The sequence below is a fragment of the Carcharodon carcharias genome, chromosome 6 (assembly GCF_017639515.1).
Source record: "Carcharodon carcharias isolate sCarCar2 chromosome 6, sCarCar2.pri, whole genome shotgun sequence".
In the NCBI taxonomy this organism is placed as follows: Eukaryota; Metazoa; Chordata; class Chondrichthyes; order Lamniformes; family Lamnidae; genus Carcharodon; species Carcharodon carcharias.
This window is the reverse complement of record NC_054472.1, coordinates 153566683-153588761: the sequence shown is the minus strand read 5'-3', so window position 1 is coordinate 153588761 and position 22079 is coordinate 153566683.

Below are 22079 nucleotides of genomic sequence, written 5' to 3'. Positions count from 1 at the left end.
ACTCCCTGTTTATGTCTGGGAAATGCCCACCCAACCAGACAGATGAGACCTTGGTTTAATGTCACTTTGAAAGGCTCATTATATTGATGGGCCCAAATCCAAGGTTTAGAAATATCAGTGGTGATAGGTTTCTTTGGAGGAAGGAAGAAAATAGTGAAAGACTGAAATTTGCAACAAAGAGTATTCAAGTCAGCAATTCACTGTTGAAAATTACATCCTTTGCCCCTGCCTCGAGGGGTTAAATTACGACCTGTACTAACAAGAGTGCTGAGCATTGCCTCCTCTTATTTTCTTAAAGCCTTGTGATCATATTTCTCAGCCGGTGAGACCACTTGAGTAACCAGCATTTGCAGTTTTATTAAATAATGGCTGTTCTGTTATCCAAAATTCATATAGCAGGGGTTGAAGGTGCTGGGGGGATATGCTTTTCTCTACCTGTCACTTCACATTAACAGGCAAATTATTTGAACCTAAGGAAAAATCCATGACATTTTTTTGGCCTGTCGATTCAGGCTTTGGGAATGATGAATGGCCATTTTATCCTGATCCACTGATTTGTGTACCGCTGTGATTTCAAATCCATGCAGAAAAGGAACACAGCCATTCTTCACTGTGGCTACAGGCGAGTCAGGAATAAATTTTTCTGCTAAAAAGTTGCTAAGATCAGGGTTTCTTTGTGAGGAGCTTCTTGACGGGCTGTCAGCTTACAAAGACGTCCTGCACCTTGTGTGCCATTTGCTGGGAAGGTGTACTGGCAGGGATAAAGAGAAGAGAGATCACGGAGAATCTTTCCTTTCGAAATTTTATTTGGAAGTAATTATTTTAAAAGAATGTGCAGCTTGCTCAACATTAGCAGTGCCGAGTAAGGATAATCTGATTTGATTTAATTTCCACTGTTCAGTTTAATTATGTCATCTGTAGGAACATATCATAGGCTTTTTCTTAAAGAAAACTTTTATTAAAGAATTGACTTCTGGCCGTTTGGTGCTCCCTCTAAGTGGACAATTATTTATATGAGGAGTATGAGCAGTGAGTGTTAGCAGGCTATTTGTCTGCAGGGGCTTGTGCTCATCAAATGTAGCTAGGGTTACCAACTGTAATTAAGTATATTCCTGGAGGTTTCATCACATGACTTGCCCCCACGCTCCAGCTATGATTTGGCCAACACATCCATCCTCGTAACATACTGCCTTCCTACGCCAATTGGAAATCAAAAATGACTCATTAACCAATTGGATCATGCTTGCCTGTCAGCCAAACAGCCTTTGCCCCCACCCCTCCACCCATTTTCAATATTTTTAAATCTGGCAAAGAGAAATGATCAAAGACAATGACAAAAAAAACCAATCTTTTTTTAATTCCCTATGATTTTTCTCCAAGATTGCACACAGCAGTGTCCTGGAGATCGATCTTCAATTCCTGGAGACTCCAGGCCAATCCTGCAGGGTTGGCAACCCTGTGTATCACAATCTATATTAGTTGGAATCAGGGCCACTGGCTATTATTTTTCACCCCTGCTTTAGACGAAGTGTCTCAGGACAAGTTTAGTACCCTTGAATTTACCCCAGCTAAGATTAGGTTACTTTATTGCTACCTTAACTCAGATTGGGAATCAAACGTATGACCTTTCAGATCTGCATAGTTCAGCTACTCATCACCAAAATCTTGCTGAGTCAGCAAGGAAGGAAAGAAGGACCTGCTTAAATGAACGTTGTCATCTCGCCCGACCCGGGTTGTTGACATAACTATGGCTCTAGCAAATATTTAACTTTCAATTTAAAAAATGTGCAAAGCTTTCATAATTATGCAAGCACCAGTAAATACAAGTTGTAACAGACTAAGGTTTGATCCCCAGTATTTCCTGGTGGCAGGAGCGCTGCAATTGTCCTCAATGTCCTTAGCCGAGAGAGAGGGAGAGAGAGACAGAGAGAGAGAAAAAAACTGCTGGGATTGCCATTTCTAATCATCATTAAGTGAACACCTTCACTAAGATGCATGCATGTTTGCGTGCATGTATGCTAACTGAGAACAGGACCGAACTTGGCTGTGATGCCTTCTGCAGTCAAGCAGCATGCTGACTTTCAGCTATGAAGAATGTCCCCTGGGCCGAAGAGTATCAAACCAAAACAGCAATCAGAAAAATCCAGAGAGGAGAAGAAACATGGAAAAAATGGTATGTGATACATGCAACACAGAATTACATAGAAATGAAGACAGAGAAACAAACGGTTAATTTCAACCTGTCTGTGTTGGTGTTTATCCTCCACATAGCAGTAGTCCTAATACCGTGAGCTCCCCCTATTTCCATATTATTTTACTCCTCTTTCCTTCAATCACTTATCTAACCTAGTCTTAAATGCTACCACTTTTGCTACGATCACTTAATCTGCTGGTGCATTCCACAGCCTCATAAATCTCTATGTAAAAAGGTTTTGGTCGCTCCCTCTGTCCTAAATCAATTAAACTTGCATTATACTGCATCAACAGCAACACAACTACTCACCCAATAAAATGGCATTATGTATTGCAATGGAAACAAAGGAAACATGAAACCAGCTATCTCTATAAAAAGCCAGATTTTTTGGGAGTGGAGAATCCCCCAGTCTGCTCCTTTAGTTAGGTTTTTGCTTCTTTACATTTTAAAAATGTTTGCCCACAAAGTTGCAGAAAGTGCAAGATAATAATGACACAAGATAATAATGGTACCTTGTGAACAATTAGACGATCAATCACTTAGTAAATGTGATAAACAGAGGATGGACTGAGAAAGGTGGTGAATTAGAGTCAGTGAGTTCAGTGTCAAATCGGGTACAAAAAAGAAACAAAGGGGGGAAAAGAAAGATTTGATTAAGAGAAAGAGAGATTAGCACCCCACCCTCCATTTTAAGCATTCGCTCCCTCCACCTCTGATGCACAGTGATAGCAATGTACACTTTCTACAAGATGCACTAAAGGAACTCACCAAAGATCCCTCAACAGCACTTTTCAAATCTAAACCCACAGCCTCTAGTCGGACAGATGCAAGGGAGCACCGCCACCTGCAAGTGCCCCTCCAAGCCATGCAACATCCTGACTTTGAACAATATCACAAGTCCCTCACTGTCACTGGGTCAATACCCTGGAAACTCCCTTCCGAACAGCACTCTGTAAGTACCTACCCACATTGACTGCAGCGGTCCGAGGAGGTGGTTCACCATCACCTTCTCAAGGGCACCTAGGGATGGGCAACACATGCTAGTTTTTCCAGTGGTACTGCGATCCCATAAATAATTAAAAAGAAATGGAAAGCACAGGTAAAAAAAATTAAAAATTGCTATTTTTACAATCCGAATCAGTGAGATTCCACACTTATAATTGTTCACTTTCTGGGCAAGAGATTTTGATTGACAATTATTAGCAATTATCACATTAAAAGGATACTTACGCAATTAATGCCCATTGAATATGTGGTTCCGCTATTTAAGAAGGGTTGTAGAGATAAGCCGGGGAACTACAGACCAGTGAGTCTCACGTCAATGGTAGGGAATCTATTGGAGAAATTTCTGAAGGAGAGTATCTATCTCCACTTGGAGAGGCAAGGTTTTATCAGGGATAGTCAGCTTGGTTTTGTCAGAGGGAAGTCATGCCTAACTAATTTGAATTTTTTGAGAAGGTGACCAGGTGTATAGATGAGGGCAGTGCAGTTGATGTAGTTTATATGGATTTCAACAAAGCCTTTGACAAGGTCCCACATGAGAGACTTATAAAGAAGGCAAATGCACATGGGACACAGGGTAATTTGATAAGGTGGATTCAAAATTGGCTTAGTTGTAGGAGGCAGAAGGTGATGACTGAGGGATGCTTTAGTGACTGGAAGCCAGTGTCCAGTGGCGCACCACAGGGATCTGTGCCCAGTCCCCTATTATTCTTCATTTATATAAATGACATAGATGACTATGTGGGGGGTAGTAAGTTTGCGGATGATACAAAGATTGGTTGGGTGGTTAACAGTTAGGTTGAGTGTCTTGGGCTACAGGAAGATATAGATGGGATGGTCAAATGGGCAGATAAGTGGCTGATGGAATTTAACCCTGAAAGGTGTGAGGTGATACACTTTGGAAGGAGTAATTTATTCAAGGAAGTATTCAATGAACAGCATGACAATAAGAAGTTCTGAGGTACAAAGGGACCTTGGCGTGTGTGTCTATAGATCACTGAAGGCAGAGGGGCATGTTAGTGGGGTGGTGAAAAAGGCATATGGGACACTTGTCTTTATCAATCGCGGCATAGATTACAAAAGTAGGGAGGTCAAGTTGGAGTTGTATAGAAACTTGCTGAGGCCACAGCTGGAGTACTGTGTGCAGTTCTAGTCGCCACATTATAGGAATGATGTGATTGCACTGGAGAGGGTGCAGAGGAGATTCACCAGGATGTTGCCTGGGATGAAATGTTTAAGTTATGAAGAGAGGTTGGATAGATTTGGGTTGTTTTCGATGGAGCAGAAAAGACTGAGGGGTGACCTGATCGAGGTGTACAAGATTATGAAGGGCATGGACAGGGTCGATAGGGAGCAGTTGTTCCCCTTAGTTGAAGGGTCAGTCACAAGGGGACATAAGTTCAAGGTGAGAGGCAGAAGGCTTAGTGGGAATGTGAGGATGTAATTCATTCACGGGATATGAGCAATGCTGGTACGACCCATATGCTTTACTCATTCCTAATCACTCTTGAGAAGATGTTGGTGAACTGCCTTCTTGAACTGTTGCATTCCAAATGGTGTAGGTGCACCCACAGTGTTGTTAAGGAGGGAATTCCAGGAGTTTGACTCAGCAACAGTGAACGAATAGTAATATGGTTCCAAATCAGGATCACAAGTGACTTGGATGTAAATTTGCAGACAGTGGTGTTCCCCGCTGTCCTTATTCTTTTAGGTGGTAGAGGTCGTGTGTTTGGAAAGTGCTGCTGGAGGATCCTTGGTGAGTTGCTGCTGTGTACCTTGTAAATGGTACATAAAGCTGTTACCTCTTTCCACAAAGGATAAATGGTTTAAGGGATTTTACAGTGAAAATAACAGCATAAAAGTGGAAGTTTTGTCAACTCACTGATAGCTTAGGAGGGACCTCAAGTATGGACCCTTTATAAGAGTGTAGAATTGTTGACAGAAACTTCTGGATTTCTGCTTTATTCTGCACATGTGCACACTTACAATGTCACTGTCAGTTTCAGTAGAGTAATGGCAACGAACGCTGACAGTTTTGGCATCATTGTCACTGCAACGTCCGGGCCAATATTTTGCTGAAACTCTGGCATGTACTGAATGGACCTGCTTCTATCCTGAAATTATCAATGTTCTCTTGTAATTTGTTGCCTTCCTCCCCTATATATGATCCACACACTTAGAAATTATTTTTATGATTCCAAAGTCTAAATCGTGAATATAAATTGTGAGCAATAGTGGCCTTAGCACTGATCCTGTGAGATCCCACTTTTCACCTTCTGTGAATCTAAATAGCCACCCTTTACTCCTACTCTCCGTCTTCTGCCTTTCCAATAGAAATATAGTAAGCTGCTCTTGAGTGGGGTTGGAAGTGCTTTTACATGCTGTTTTTAAGGGAAGTTAGCTCAATTGAAAATTGAAAATAAAAGCCCCAAAGATATACTTTTTGCCTAGTTCAAACAAGTCACCAACAGACTGTTACCACATAGACCAGGATTTTGTCAACAGTGTGCCATTCCTGATGCCGTAACCAGAACTAAGTCCTGTTACTGCTTTCTCTCTTTCTGCCTTTTCCCATATGTTTATAATCAAATTCTGAGTACTAGAGGCGTGCATGCAAAACGCTTTTGATTTTGATTGGTGAAATCTGCTGTCAGCTGACAATGCGGACAATCCTGGTCAAACAGGGAGGCTCTCCATCATGGCTATAACTTTCCTATCCAGCCACATTACCTTTCACATAAAGACTTAAGAGCACAAAGATTGCACAGGTGCCCTGCAAATTTAAATTTCACTTGTAAATATTTCACACTACATTGGTTTCACTTTATTCATGCGTGCATTATTGTTATTTGCTGAGACTAGTTTAGTCAGGGAGCTAAATGTACCTTATGGTCAGCACGCATTGCTGGTTACAGAAGAGTTAGAGGCATTTCCTTTATTGTGGGAGAAACAATGTTGTATTTTTTTGTAAACTCTTTATTCAATGTTCATTTTAGTGTCTAGTGTTGTACTCACCATTTTGTGGGACATGGCTGAACTTGCAGACTCAGCGGTCCCTCCCTTCTCTGCATTGTAAAGGATATTGTCCGAGATCACTCTCAGCAGGGATAATTGAAATGTTGTAGGTGAACTTAAAGCCCTATAAGGGCTCTGCGAGCCAACATCTTGAGTTGGACACACAAGTGCACAATACTGGCCGTTTAGGCGCCTCACCTTGACTGATTGTCCCCACACCCTGCCACCACACACAGGACACCAGGCCCTTTCCACTTCACTCAACTATTCCCCAGCCCCACTTTCTGCCCTCTTCCAATGCCATTTGCTTCGACCCCACTTCAAAACCTCCCTCACCACTGACTCACCATTGACAATCCCGAGCCTCCATGCAAGATTCCATTCTCCCCTCCCTTGTGCCGTAGAGATTAACAAGGAAAACAGCTGACCTTACACATGATTGCAAAAAACTGACAGGTGCATGCCACATTTGTAAGATCATGCACCGAGTGCCATGAGATTCCCATGCGCCAGTAACTTTATCTTGAAAGTAGGACTTTCTTGAAAACTGTTTCATGTTAATGAGTGTTCATGGCATACAAATGTATAACAGGCTGGAACCCACCAGAAGCCAGCGTATAGCTCAACCACCATAAAAAAGCTGCTGACTTTATCTCTTTTTCCCAACCCGCCTTCGGGAAAATGATTTTTATTCATTGACGGGATGTTGACATCGCTGGCTAGGCCAGCATTTATTGGCCATCCCTAGTTGCCCATGAGAAGGTGGTGGTGAGCTGCCTTCTTGAACTGCCATGTAGTGTAGGTGCACCCAAAGTGCTGTTAGGGAGGGAGTTCCAGGATTGTGACCCAGCGACAGTGAAGGAATGGCGATGTATTTCCAAGTCAGGATAATGAGTGGCTTGGAGGGGAATTTGCAGGTGGTGCTGTTTCCATGTGCCTGATGCTCTTTTCCTTCTGGATGGTATCAGTCATGGGTTTGGAAGGTGCTGTCTAAGGAGCCTTGGTGACTACCTGCAGTGCTTCTTGTAGATGGTACACACTGCTGGACTTGAACTCAAGTTCTGTCGAAGGGTCATGAGGACTTGAAACGTCAACTCTTTTCTTCTCCGCCGATGCTGCCAGACCTGCTGAGATTTTCCAGGTAATTCTGTTTTTGTTTTTGTTATGTCTTTTAGGACTTGGTCAGCTCAGTCTGTTGTGGTGCTGCTGGGCCACTGATGGAAATTGAAATCCCCCACCCTGAGTACATTCTGTGCCCTTGCCACCCTCCTGCTTCCGCCAAGTAGTGTTCAACATGGAGGAGCACTGATTCATCAGCTGAGGTGGGGGTTGGGGTAGAGGGGCAGCATGTGGTAATCAGCAGGAGGTTTTCTTGCCCATGTTTGACCTGATGTCATGAGACTTCATGGGGGCCAGAGTCAAGGTTGAGGACTCCCAGGGCAACTCCTTTCCGACTGTACACTTTTGATGGGTCTATCCTGTCAGTGGGACAGGACATACCCAGAATTGGTGATGGTGGTCTCTGGGGCATTATCTGTAAGCTGTTGCTTGACTAGTCTATGAGACAGTTCTCCCAATATTGGCAGTAGCCCCCATGTTAGTAAGGAGAACTTTACAGGGTCAACAGGGCTGAGTTTGCTGAGATCAATGCCTGGTGGTTCATCTGGTTTCAGTCCTTTTAGGCTTTTCAGTAGTTTGATACAGTTGACTAGACATTTAAGAGTCAACCACATTGTTCTGGAGTCACATGTGGGCCTCTCTAAATGATAAGTGAAACACAACTGTTTTCACAACAATTGACAATGGTTAATTCAGATTTTTTTAATTAAATTCAAATTTCACCATTTGCTGTGGTGGGATTTGAACCTGGGCCCCCAGAGTATTAACCATGGGTCTTTGGATTACTAGCTCAGTGACAATACCACTAGACCACCACCTCCCTCTCCAGTCAGGATTTTGCATCCTGCCTAGTTAAGACACCCCACCCTTGTATGCGGCATAGAATCGCCCCCCACCCCCCCACCCCCCCACCATAATATCCAAGAGCCAAGAGGCCACTTGCCTAATGCAGGAACAAGCTATCAGCCAAAATGACATTCTATTCTCTTTGAACTTACTAATGAGCTTACCAGATGTCATTGGATTATTTGCCTGAATTTGGATGGAGTTTCACATATCAGCCTTTTGAAGAAGATCATGGCTCATATAATTGTTAGCAAATTAGACAGCTGGTTTTGACAGGAGGGAGCAGAAGATGATGACAAATCAAAGAAGGTCACTCTGATGGCGAATGCCTTGTACAGCCCTGGGTGGCTTACTGCATACATTATTGATAATAGATAATGTGCTGGAGAGTACATCTTGTATTGATGGATTTCTGCGCATGTCAGAAACTCAGCTGACAAATAAAAATAAATAAATAAATTGGAACTCTATCTTTCTGGAAGTTTTCATTCTGATGAGTTATTCAGTCCAGAATTTAACATTTTTTTTAATTCATTCATGGGCTTCGCTGGCTGGGCCAGCATTTATTGCCCATCCCTAGTTGTCCTTGAGAAGGTGGTGGTGAGCTGCCTCCTTTAACCGCTGCAGTCCATGTAGTGTAAGTACACCCACAAAGCTGTTGGGAGGGGAGTTCCAGGATTTTGACCCAGCGACAATGAAGGAATGGCGATATATTTCCAAGTCAGAATGGTGAATGACTTGAAAGGGAACTTCCAGGTGGTGGTGCTCCCATCTATCTGCTGCTCTTGCCCTTCTAGGTGGTAGTGGTTGTGGGTTTGGAAGGTTCTGTCTGAGGAACCTTGGTGAATTCCTGCAGTGTATCTTGTAGATGGTACACACTGCTGCTACTGTGTGTCTGTGGTGGAGGAAGTGAATGTTTGTGGATGGGGTGCCAGTCAAGCTGGCTGCTTTGTTCTGGGTAGTGTCAAGCTTCTTGAGTATTGTGGGAGCTGAGTTCACCCAGGCAAGTGGGGAATATTCCATCACACTATGAATCCTGTGACAAGTAACTCACCTCCTGACTTGTGTCTTATAAATAGTGGACAGGCTTTGGGGAATCAAGAGGTGAGTTACTTATTGCAGGATTCCTAGCCTCTGACCTGCTCTTGTAGCTACAGGATGTGGATAATAGGGGTTTCAGCAATGGTAATGCCATTGAACATCAAGGGCCAATAGTTTAGGTTCTCTCTTGTTGGAGATGGCCATTGTCTGGCACTTCTGTGGCTCGAATGTTTCTTGCCACTTGTCAGCCCAAGCCTGGATATTGTCCACGTCTTGCTGCATTTGGACGTGGACTGCTTCAGTATCTGTGCAGTCATGAATGGTGCTGAACATTGTGCAATCATCAGCGAATATCTCCACTTCTGACCTTATGATGGAAGGAAGATCATTGATGAAGCAGCTAAAGATGGCTGGGCTGAGGAACACCTGCAGTGATGCCCTGAAGCTGAGATGACTGACCTCCAAAAATTACAACCATCTTCCTTGGTGCTAGGTATGATTTGAACAAGCGGAGGGATTTTCTCCTGATTCCTTCTGTCTCCAGTTTTGCTAGGGCTCCTTGATGCCACACTCGATCAAATGCTGCCTTGATGTCAAGGGCAGCCACTCTCACCTCACCTCGGGAGTTAAGCCCTTTTGTCCATGTTTGAACCAAGGCTGTAATGAGGTCAGGAACTGAATGACCCTGGCATAATCCAAACTGGGCGTTAGTGAGCAGGTTATTGCTAAACAAGTGCCGCTTGATAACATTGTTGATGACCCCTTCCATTACTTTAATGATGATGGAGAGTGGACTGATGGGGCGGTAATTGGCTGGCTTGGAATTGTCCTGCCTTTTGTATACAAGACATACCTGGTCAATTTTCCACATAGCTACATGGATGCCAATGTTTTAGCTGTACTGGAACATCTTATCTAGGGCGGCAGTAAGTTCTGGAGCACAAGTCTTCAGTACTATTGCCAGCATATTGTCAGGACCAATAGCCTTTGCAGTACTCAGTGCCTTCAGCCATTTCTTGATATCACGTGGAGTGAATTGAATTGGCTGAAGACTGACATCTGTGATGCTGCGGACCTCCAGAGGAGGCCGAGATTGATCATCTACTCGGTACTTCTGGCTGAAGATTGTAGCAAATGCTTCAGCCTTATCTTTTACACTGATGTGCTGTGCTCCCCCATCATTGAGGATGGGGATATTTGTGGAGCCTCCTCCTTCAGTGAGTTGTTTAATTGTCCACCCCCATTCATGACTGGAAGTGGCAGGACTGCAGAGCTTCGATCTGATCCATTGGTTGCGGGATCGCTTAGCTCTGTCTATCACTTGCTGCTCATTCTGTTTGGCACGCAAGTAGTCCTGTGCTGTAGCTTCACCAGGCTGACATCTCGTCTTTAGGTATGCCTGGTGCTGCTCCTGGCATGCCCTCCTGCACTCTTCATTGAACCTGGCTTGAACTGCAATGGTAGAGTTGGTAGAGTGGGGTGGGGAAGGGGTGTGGATATGCTGGGCCATGAGGTTAGAGAATGTGTTTGAGTACAATTCTGCTGCTGCTGATGGCCCACAGCGCCTCATGGACACCCAGTCTTGAGTTGCTAGATCTGTTTGAAATCTTTCCCGTTTATCGCAGTGTGGTGCCACACAACATGTTGGAGGGCATCCTCAATGTGAAGGTGGGACAGGTTGTGGAGGAAAGAAATTTGGTTGACAAAATCACCTTTTCCCATTTACACATGAAATCCTTATGCTCTTGGGACTTGTTGCAACATAGGAGGAATAAACCAGCAGCAACAGAAATAACAAATTCCCTTACAATTTCTTGGCACTTGAGTCAAAGAGACCATCCATTACTACTTGCCAAGAATTGTTTGGAAAACCGTCTAGGTACTCTTTTGTTACTTAATGTGCCCCTGTTGCCTTGAACTGTTCATGAATTGAGTGCTAGGGGGTCTTGCCTTGCCAATATGTCCTCTTGAGTGTGCATGAATATTCAATACCATTGAGTTTGCAGTGGATCACTGGCAATAGGAGGTTAACAGTTTCTGTACTGTTAACCTAAACTGAACCTAGTTAGTGTGCTCAATTGTAGATACATTGAATTGCAGAGTACATGTGTATGGTGAGCAGAAAGCGCTAACGCATCTAGCACAAGATGCAATAACAAATACCTACCCTGTATTTCTCAGCCAAATGCAGGGTTACTGAGGTTGTGTTTGGGGAACGAAAGGCTCACCCTGGGATTCAAAATAAGTTAAAAATTTTCTCCTCCTCTGCCTCACTGAAAAGATGACTGTAGTGATCAAAGGTATAACCTTTCCTACTGCCTTTAGGGATCATGTGATTGTTCTGACAAATGAGCCCTAAGCATGGGTAATCCAGGGGGCAGAGCTTTCTAATTGTGGACCTGGTTTAAGCACGTAGCTTCTAAAAGAGCTCTGTAATTAAGTTACCTATTTCAAGTAAGAAACCTGTCCGGTACATCATGTTAATTGCATTTGGCGACGGAGGTAAAGTAGCTCCAACGTTGCACCTCGCTTGTGAATGTGAGTACATCAGTTCTTAAGAAAAGAAAGAAAAGTATACTCACCAGTCATGCCACTCTTTGGCAGAATCGATTCTTATGACGCGTTCATGGAAGACTGGAGCCAGTACGTAGAGCGCCTAGGTTTTTATTTTGTGGTGAATGAAATAACCGCAGAGGAGAAGCACAAAGCAATTATTTTGAGTGCCTGCGGTAACAAGACATATAACCTCATCCATAGTCTGACGGCCCCGAACTCGCCCAATTCTAAATGTTTTAAGGAATTGGTAGACCTCGTGAAGACGAATATTCAGCTGAAGCCATCAGTAATAATGCAGAAGTTTAAGCTTAACTCCAGAGTAGGGGCCCCAGGAGAGTCTATTGCAACTTATATAGCGAAATTGAAGGAGTTGACTGAGCACTGCAATTTCAGAGACAAACTCAATGACTTGTTGCAGGACCAGTTGATTTGTGGTGTTCACGATGATGTCACTTAGTGCCGTTTACATGCAGAAGTTAACATTGGTTTGAAGCACACCATGGAATTAGCGCTGACCATGGAAAATGTGGCACAGGACTAGTAGGCTTTACAGAATTCTCAACATGGTGCCGTTCTTCATTTGGGGCAGGAACCTATTGTTGGGCATGGTGGGAAAACCAGAGAGACAGCAGTGAAGCAGGAGACAGTCTCTGCTGCTCAAAAAACAAAAAGGCCTAGTGGGAGCATTACAGCAGCAATTCAGAAGTCAATCTATTACAGATGCGGGGGTAACCATGTACCAGAAACCTGCAGACTCAATGCCACAAAAAAGAGCACATAATAAAGCAATGCAGGGCGAAATCGAGGCAGCCCATCAGACAGCAGACCAAGATGATTGAAGTGCAAAATATAACAGAACCTGTTATTGAAGCTGCCGATACTGATATCTATTCCCTGTACAATGCCAAAGCAGTAAAAACTGAACCAGTAACCATCACCATACAAGTGAATGGGAAGCCTCTAGTCATGGAGGTAGACACAGGAGCCTCAACCACAGTGGTGGGAGAAAACACATTTAAATACCTAAATGAAGGTATCCAGCCACTGAACCTGGAGCAAACCACAGCTCAACTGAAGACATACACTGTAGAGTCAATACAGATAAAGGGCATCACCAAAGTATCTGTGTCCTGTAGGCAACAGACAGCCCAGCTTCCAATGATCATTGTAACAGGTGAAGGACCTAATCTCCTGGGCTGTGATTGGTTACAAAAAATTAAGCTCAACTGGTCAGAAATATTTCAAGTGAGAACAGGAGGAATTCCTGAGTTGATAAGGTAATGCGATAGAGTATTTCTTGATGAATTGGGAAAGATAAAAGGCTTACAAGCAAAAATATATGCAGATTTGGAGGTGACATCCCGATTCTTTAAGGCCAGACCTGTGCCTTATTTCCTAAAGGAGAAGATGGATGCAGAATTGTGCTGCTTAGAGAAGCTAGGCATAAACCAGCCAGTCCAATTTTCAGAATGGGCAGCACCCATAGTTCCTGTGATGAAACCTGATCAAACTATTCGCATTTGTGTGGACTACAAATTGACTGTGAACAAGACAGCCAAAACTAGATAAATATCCTATCCTGAGGATAGATGACTTGCACGCAAAGTTAGCTGGAGGCAAATCCTATACTAAACTGGACATAAGCCATGCATATCAACAGCTAGATCTGGACAGGCCATCTAGAGGGTGTGTAACCATCAACATGCACAAGGGTCTGTAACAATATACACACCTACCCTTGGGAGTATTATCTGCATGTGCAATCTTCCAAAAGACCATGGGAAGTTTATTTGCAAGGACTTCCCCGAGCAGTAATATACCTAGATGATGTCCTGATCACAGGGTCAACAGAAGCAGAACACTCAACCAACCTAGAAAAGTTTTTAAGAAGATTTTTGGAAGCTGGTGTACAATTGAGGAAAGAGAAATGTACATTCCATACACCAGAAGTCACTTACTTGGGTCACTGAGTGGATGCCAAGGGATTGCATCAAGTAGAGGAGAAAGTTAGGGCAAACAAAGAGGTGCCCTCCCCTTCCAGTTGAACTCAAGTCTTTTTTGGGCATGATTAATTATTATAATCACTTTTTGCCAAACTTGTTAACAGTGTTAGCACCTTTGCACTGGCTATTGAAAAAATACCATCGTTGGTCATGGAATTCACAACAGAAAAAGCCTTTCTGAAAGTAAGGAAGCTATTTCATTCGTTATGTCTACTAGTACATTATGACTCATCAAAATAATTAATATCAACCTGTGATGCGTCTCCTTGCTTGGGAGCTGTGTTATCACACAGAATGGAAGATGGCTCCGAAAAACCAATAGGCTATGTCTCCAGAACCCCCTTTGCAGCTGAGAAGGATTATTCACAGCTTGAAAAGGAAAGTTTATCAGTGATATTTGGAGTGAAGAAGGTCCGCTCATACCTGCATGGACGACTTTTCACCATTGTGTCAGACCATAAACCATTAATGGGTTTATTTAGTGAGATTTAAGCCATTCCACCAATAACCTCAGCAAGAATTCAATGTTGGTCTTTGATATTATCAGAGTGTGAGTACACCTTTAGGCACTGTCCTGATGTGCATATTGCAAATGCAGACACACTCAGTCATCTTCTGTTACCAGATAGCATTGTGCATGCTACAGTGCCACAAGAAGTTGTGCTGTTGCTGAATTTCTTGGATTCTTTGCCTGTATATGTGAAGGAAATAAGGAATTGGACAAATAGGAATCCAATTTTGTCAAAAGTCCAAGGATGGTCGAATTCATCAGTGCCTGAAGATATAAGACTATTCCATGCCCTTAAAACAGAGTTAATTTGTTAAGGTGAAATCTAGTTGGGGAACAAGAGTCATCATCCCTTTGCAAGGAAGTGAAACACTCTTGACAGAGCTTCACAGTGCATCCAGGCATTTCGAAGATGTAGATGCTTGCACGAAGCTATGCCTGGTGGCCAGGCATTGACAGTGATATTAAAAGCATGGTCAACCACTGTCTGCAGTGTCAGCAACAACAGAAGTTGCCTGTTTCAACTCCACTACATTCGTGGGAGTTGCGTGGTTGACCCTGAGTTAGACTACATATAGATTATGTAGGTTCATTTTTAGGTACTAGTTTTTATTGATCATTGATGCGCATTCTAAATGGATGGATGGTGTAAGAAGTTGGATAACTGACATTGTGTGCAACTATTGAAAAGCTGCACCAATGTTTTAGTACACATGGCCTATCAGAAGTCATTGTTTCAGATAACGGTACTGTCTTTATTAGTACAGAATTTCAGAGATTCATGAGTTTAAATGGAATTAAGCATATTAAATCAGCGCCGCATCATCCCTCATCAAATGGGTTAGTTGAAAGAGCAGTGCAAACTTTCAAATCAGGAATGAAGAGGTTATCCAAAGGTACACTGGAAACTCAACTTTCACATTTTCTTCCCAATTATCATACGGTTCCTCATACAACTACAGGTTCAACACCATCTGAATTATTGATAAAATGCTGCCTATGTACAAGATTAAGTTTGGTGTTTCCAAACTTAGAGGGGAAGGTAGAGAAGAATCAGAGTAGTCAAAAATTGAATCATGATATTCATTGCAAAATCCTACAGGTTTATTGTAGGAAATAAAGTTTTCATGCTGAATATTGGAAATGAATGTAGTTGAGTTCCTGGTATAATTCTCTGAAACTGGACCCTTGTTATTCCAAGTGGAAGTGGAAAACCGGATTGTTCAAAAACATATGGATTATCTAAAGACTAGAGAAACATTCCAACAACCAGTTATTCTGCCTATAATTGATATCGAACATTGACCTAGAATAGACACACCTGATGTCTCTGTAGAATTGTCTAATCCTGAACTGCCATTTTCTAAGCATATACCTATTGCTGCAGTTCCTGATCATGTCAATCCTGTGGGAGAATCTCAAGTGGTAGAGCTGCACAGCTCTAACCGGATTAGAAAACCACCACAAAAACATAATTTTTAGTCACATGATCTGTATATCTATGTATATGTTTGGATTAAAATATTCTTTGTAAATAGGAAATGTTAAAAAAAAAACCAAGGGGGAGGAAATCTAGTGATTGAAGCTATAATCTTTCCTAATGCCTTTAGGGGTCACGTGATTGTTCTGCCGAATGAGCCCTAAGCGTTGGTAATTCTGGGGGTGGAGCTTTCTAGTCATGGACTTTTACAAGTATGTAGCTTCTAAAAGAGCTCTATAATAATGTTATCTGTTTCCAGTAAGAAACCTGTCCGGTACATCAAATTCATTACAATGATGCAAGATCCTTCTTCCCTGGAACCATTTTTATAAATCTCTTCTGTACCATCTCCAAAGATTTCAAGTCCTTCCTAAAGTGTGGTGCCCAGAACTGGACACAATACTCCAACTGGGCTAGTGTTTTTCAAAGGCTTGTCATAATTCCTGGGCTTTTGTACACTATGTCTCTATTTATAGGGCAGAATTTCCCCCCATTGGGGGTGAAGTTCAAGAGCGGGTGCATGGAGGTGTGCCTCCGATCGGCACCCCAATCGGGGGTGCGCCATCATTTTCTGTGGGCGGTACAATTAAGGCCTGCCCAGTGTGACGTCTGCAAGGAAGCGCTATGCGCTCCCTATGCAGGCAGGGAGGTGTGGGGGGGTGATTCCCTGAGCCAGGAGTGTGCTCTTTTGCGCATGTGCGCAAAAGAACGTAGTCATCTCCCTGAGGCTAAGTGCTGCCTCAGGGAGGTCAGCTATACATTAAAAAATATTGAAAACAGAAAAAAAACAATTCCCCTGACATGTCCCCTCATGTGACACTATCACGTGAGTTGGGACATGTCCATCACTTTCAGTTTCACTTTTATTAAAAATTTATTAACATACATGAAAACTTATCTCGCCCATGGATGAGGTTTTATGCTTTTTCCAATGCCTGCCAGGGCTTCCAGCCTGCCGCCAACCTTAAAGTTGGACGGGCAGGTCCACTAATTACATTAATGACTTGGTCAATGGCCTCAATTGGCTATTGACAGGTTGGCGGGCGCACAGCTGATTCGGCTGAGCCCCTGCCAACCTGAAAATTGAAATGGGGCGTGGTGATGTTGGGAATTTCGCCCGACGTCATCCCACGTAATTTTACGTGTCGGCGAGCGGCCTAGCCCCCTGCTCGCCGACTGGAAAATCCTGGCCATAAAGTCTAGCATCCTATAAATTTTAACAGCTACTTAATTAATCTGTCCTATCACCTTCAAAGATTTCTGCAGAAATGACCCCAGGTTTCTCCTTTCTTTGCATCCCCTTTCAAAATGGCAGCACAGTGATTATGGTACTGGACTTGAATCCAGAGGCCTGACCACATAACCTTGAGACTTGAATTTAAATCTCACTACGGTAGCTAGGGAATTTGAAATCAAGTAATTAAATTAAAACTGCAATAAAGAGCTTGTAGCAGTAATAGTGACTGTGAAAGTACCAGATTGTCATAAAAACAGCATCTGGTTCATTTGTGTCCTAGGGAAGGAATTCTGCCATTTTTACCCCATCTGCCCTATCTGTGACTCCAGACATAGCAATGCAGTTGACTTCTAACTGCCCTCTGAAATGGCCTAGGGAACCATTCAGTTGTATTCAAGAAGCTGGCTCACCACCGCCTCAACCATCCCATATTGGGAAGGGCCTATATGCTGTCCTTACCTATGTCATATTAATGAATAATTATAAAAAAAACAGTGCTGAGTTAACTGGCTTCAGAGGTGTGTTACGATTTAATGTAAAACCCAAACCTAAGGAGGGGGAATCCTATGTAGCATTTCCATTCCTGATTCATACTCAGTGAAGTTGGAAGTGTTGAATTGTGGGGCCAAATGCAGACAAGATCAGATCCAACAGTAATGCATGTCATGCTTTAAGAAAAAGAGTAAATAAGAAATGAAACCAGCATTTATGTAACAAACTTTCTTGCTACTTTCAATGAATTACTTTTGAAGTATTGTCATTCTCCCCCACTGGAAATGGTTAGCAAATTCTGCTGACTTGGGTCCATGGTGACAGACACGCATAGGGAAAGCAGCTACCATCTTTGGCCGACTCACAAAACGTACATGGAATAACATCAAGCTGACCCTTAGGACCAAGCTGATGGTTTATAAGGCCTGTGTGCTCAAAACCTTGTCGTATGGCTATGAAACCTGGATGACATACAGCTATCAAGAAAAGAAGATCAACAATTTCTATCGTCGCTGTCTGCAGTGCATTATGGGTATATCCTGGCAGGAAAAATTCATGAAAACGGCAGTCCTGTCAATGATAGAGATCCCAAGTTTGTTAGCACTCATCAAACAGAGGTAGCTTTGTTGGCTTGGATATGCCCACAGGATGGAAAATGATCACATACCCAAGGACTTCCTGTTTGGTGAATTAGTTGGAGCCAGTAGGACACCCAAGGTTCCACTTCAAGGCTGCTTGAAAGCATGACATAAAGTTATTGGACATCAATTATTGCACCTGGGTGTCACTATCTGACAGAGGACAATAGTGAAACCTCCTGTGGGCTGGCATGCATCACCACAATGACCAGTGACTACAGCAGCTTGACAACAGATGCCACAATGACACCTGGTAGCTTCATATTTGATGCTTGTGGCAGAGGCTGCCTCTCAAAGATTGGCCTCTTCAACCATCAGCAAAGTTGCACCTTATGTAGAAAAGGCAATCTGAAATAGATTTATTTGCAGCGTGTCCATCATCATTCCTAGATGGAAGGATGTTGGAAATTCATTTTCACTGTGGTTATGTAGGAAACACGAATGCCAACTTATCCACAGAAATGTTCCAAAGATCCGCCAGAACTCCAATACTGGAAGCCTGCAAGCAGCCATGAGATTCTACTTTAGCATGAGTTATGCAAAAGAGCAAAGGAGAAGCAAAACAAAATGTTTTCAGGTAGAACTCAACTCTAATGAGTATTTGATGCCAATGAGGAGGTATTTAATAGCTGATAAGTGTAAGATGTGAAAAGATCAAGAGTTGGTGCCATGTCTGATGGCTGCTTACAACACTGAAGTATTGTGCACTTCTACTAATATATCTTACTGAGGCCAGTCTAGCATTCACAGTCCATAAATCACCATCAGTAGAAGACTGATCTTAAAGACAATTGTTAGTATCTGAGCTGAGATCAGTTATTGGAATTCAGACCTGGATCAAAGCTGGATCGCTATTCTTCTGCACTCTGCATCTAGCCACTGTGTGAACTTCGATTTATTTGCATTCATTGGCAGAAAGAGTTAAAACCCTGTTTTTAGACCAACCCGAATCAAAGGATGAATTACATTGAAATGGGCAAGTTTCCAGGCAAATATTTTGTCCTAGCTATTGAATTTTGTGGCTTCTATCTGTAACTAATACATTACAAGCACTAATGGAGTTTTGAGGTTGAATTGATTTTACATTAATTTGGTACAAAAAAACCTTTCCTCTAAATTTAATTCTGGATAAAATGTTGGTGGTAAAAATTCTATAAATTCCTAGACTGAAGATGATGTTAAGGAGGGAAGAGGCTAAGGATGGTAGGAGGAATGTCTCTTTTTCTAGGTTTGTTAGAGGATATCAGATCATTCTAGAGAGGGCAATAAGATCTAGTTGGGGGTACTCAGGTAGCTGACAACTGCATTAAGAAAAATGCACAAGATGACTTTTCCAAAGAGACCTGTTATTGATGTGGCATCGTCAAAAGAACAAAGACCGCAAAATGTTTTCTGGGGAGGATAGATAGTCATTAAATTGGAGCTGCACATCAATAAGAAACTAGCTTCCAACAGACTGTCTTCAGATTAGGATGTTTCATTAAAATAAAACAGGCAGGATGAATCGACATTATTTGCTGCAGAACTGGTAATCAAAATTGTTTTTTGTTAAATGTAATTAAACCCAATGTTCTCTCTGAAGAAATTTTGAGTTTTCACTGATGCATTGACATTTAATTTAATTCTTGTCAAACGAACACTTATTTTTGGCATGAAGGTATTTTAGATTTATCCATTGAATAAATGCAAGCAGGTGCCCAAGGGATAAGTTTAACTAACTTTTAATCATGATTAGCAGAATAGATCCAAGGCAGAAGAACCTCCTGATAATCTTCAGTCTATACCTCTTTCTTCTCCAGCTGCCTTTTACTCATTTTCCACAACTTTTAATTGTTCAGAATACCTCCAAAACACCACAAAGTCTGTCTCTGTTATCTGACTATCTCACATTAACCAGTTTAGCCCAATGAAATGTCAAAACAATTATTTGAAAGCTTTTTGCTGTAAATTTTGTGCTCATCAAAGTGAGGAATATTAATGCTTGTGAATGGAGGACTCTCCATTCTGAGCATCCAATTGTAGAAACTTGCTCTGAGAGGCTTCTTAGTCAAACAAAACAAACGTTATTTACTACAAGAGCTTCTGTGGCTGCTTGTATCCAGCAAGCTCTCATACAGCCATTTTTTCCGAGGGAACCCCAACCTAGAATTTATTATCCCCACTCTAGCCACACATTGGTTGAACAAATCGCGTGATCCCTACTCAGTTAAACTGATCTTAAAGTGACAGTTATCACACAACGTCTACTGCATGCATATCCAAGCTAAAATGGGGAAAATGCAAGAGAACATGATTAGTCTCAGTTAAAGTGCCAACACAAACAACAATGGCTACAATGGGCTCCTACTATGTTGCAATATAAATGCCCATATAAAAATGGTAGAGGCAGAGTAAAGTTTCCTTAATTCTGTATCAAAAAACTTGCCTAAATAACATTCAGGGAACAGTACCCTCTATTCAATCATTCTTCTCCTTTCCGTATGTTACCCATCTCCTTTAGATGACACATTAATTCAATGCCAGTTAAGATGGTCATTTTGGCCTGATAAGCATATATTTTTAAAAGTTTATTCTTTCATGCAATGTGCATCACCGGCTAGACCAGCAGTTATTGCCCATTCCTAATTGCCCTTAAGAAGGTGGTGGTGAGCTGCCTTCTTGAATGATTGCATTCCAAGTGGTGCAGGAACACCCACAGTGCTGCTAGGAAGGGGGAGAGTTTTTTTTAAATTCATTACTGGATGTGGGTTTCACTGGCTGGGCCAACATTTATTGCCCACCCAAGTTGCCCATGAGAAGGTGGTGGTGAGCTGCCTTCTTGAGCCGCTGCTGTTTCCAACCATTCCTGGATCACTGGGACTGTTTCTGGGGAAGGTGGGACTGTACAAGCAGGATGGTCTACATCTGAACCAGAGCGGGACTAACATCCTTGCGGGCGGGTTTGGTAGTGCTGTTGAGAGGAGTTTAAACTAATTCAGCAGGGGGAGGGAACACAGAATGTTAGCAGAATAGGGAGACACCATAATATGGTAAAACAATCAAGTCAGAGGGAGTACAGTTGCAATAAGCTTCAAGGGAGTAAGGCAAGGCTGGGTGGTCTCTATTTTACTGTCAGGAGTATTACAGGTAAAACAGATGAGTTAAGGGTGAGGATTGACATGTGGAATTGTGATATAGTAGCCACCACTGAGACATGGTTGAGGGAAGGGCAGGATTGGCAGCTCAACATTCCGGGATTTAGAATCTTCAGGCGAGACAGGGAAAGGGGTAAAAGAGGATGAGGTATTGCATTATTAGTTAAGGAGTCCGTTACTGCAGTAAGGAGAGGTGATATCTTGGAGGGGGCATCAAATGAAGCTTTGTAGGTAGACCTTAGGAATAAAAAAGGGCAACCACATTATTATGTGTTTATTATAGACCCCAGATAGTCAGCGGGAAATTGAGGAGCAAATATGTGCACAGTTTGTGGAAGTGTATAAAAGCAATAACAATAGGGTAATTATATTAGGTGATTTCAACTTTCCCAACATTAGTTGGGATAGATGTAGTATTAAGGGCTTGGATGGAGTGGATTTCTTGAAATGTGTACAGGAGAACATTTTAGGTCAATATGGAGACGGTCCAACAAGGGAAGGTGCATTGCTGTACCTAATTCTGGGGACTGAAGCTGGACACGTGGCTGAGGTGGTGGTGGGCAAGCATTTTAATGATAGCGACCACAACATGGTACAATTTAAGTTTGTTATGGACGAAGAAATCGATAAGTTGCAAAAAAATGTTTTGGATTGTGTGCGAGTGCATTTTAGTAAAATAAGGCAGGATCTGGCCAAGGTAGACTGGGAGCAGTTATTTGTGGGGAATTCTACAGAGGAACAGTGGGGCATGTTCAAAAAGGAAATGGGGAGGGTACAGGCTCAACATGTACCCTCCTGGGTGATAGGAAGGAGT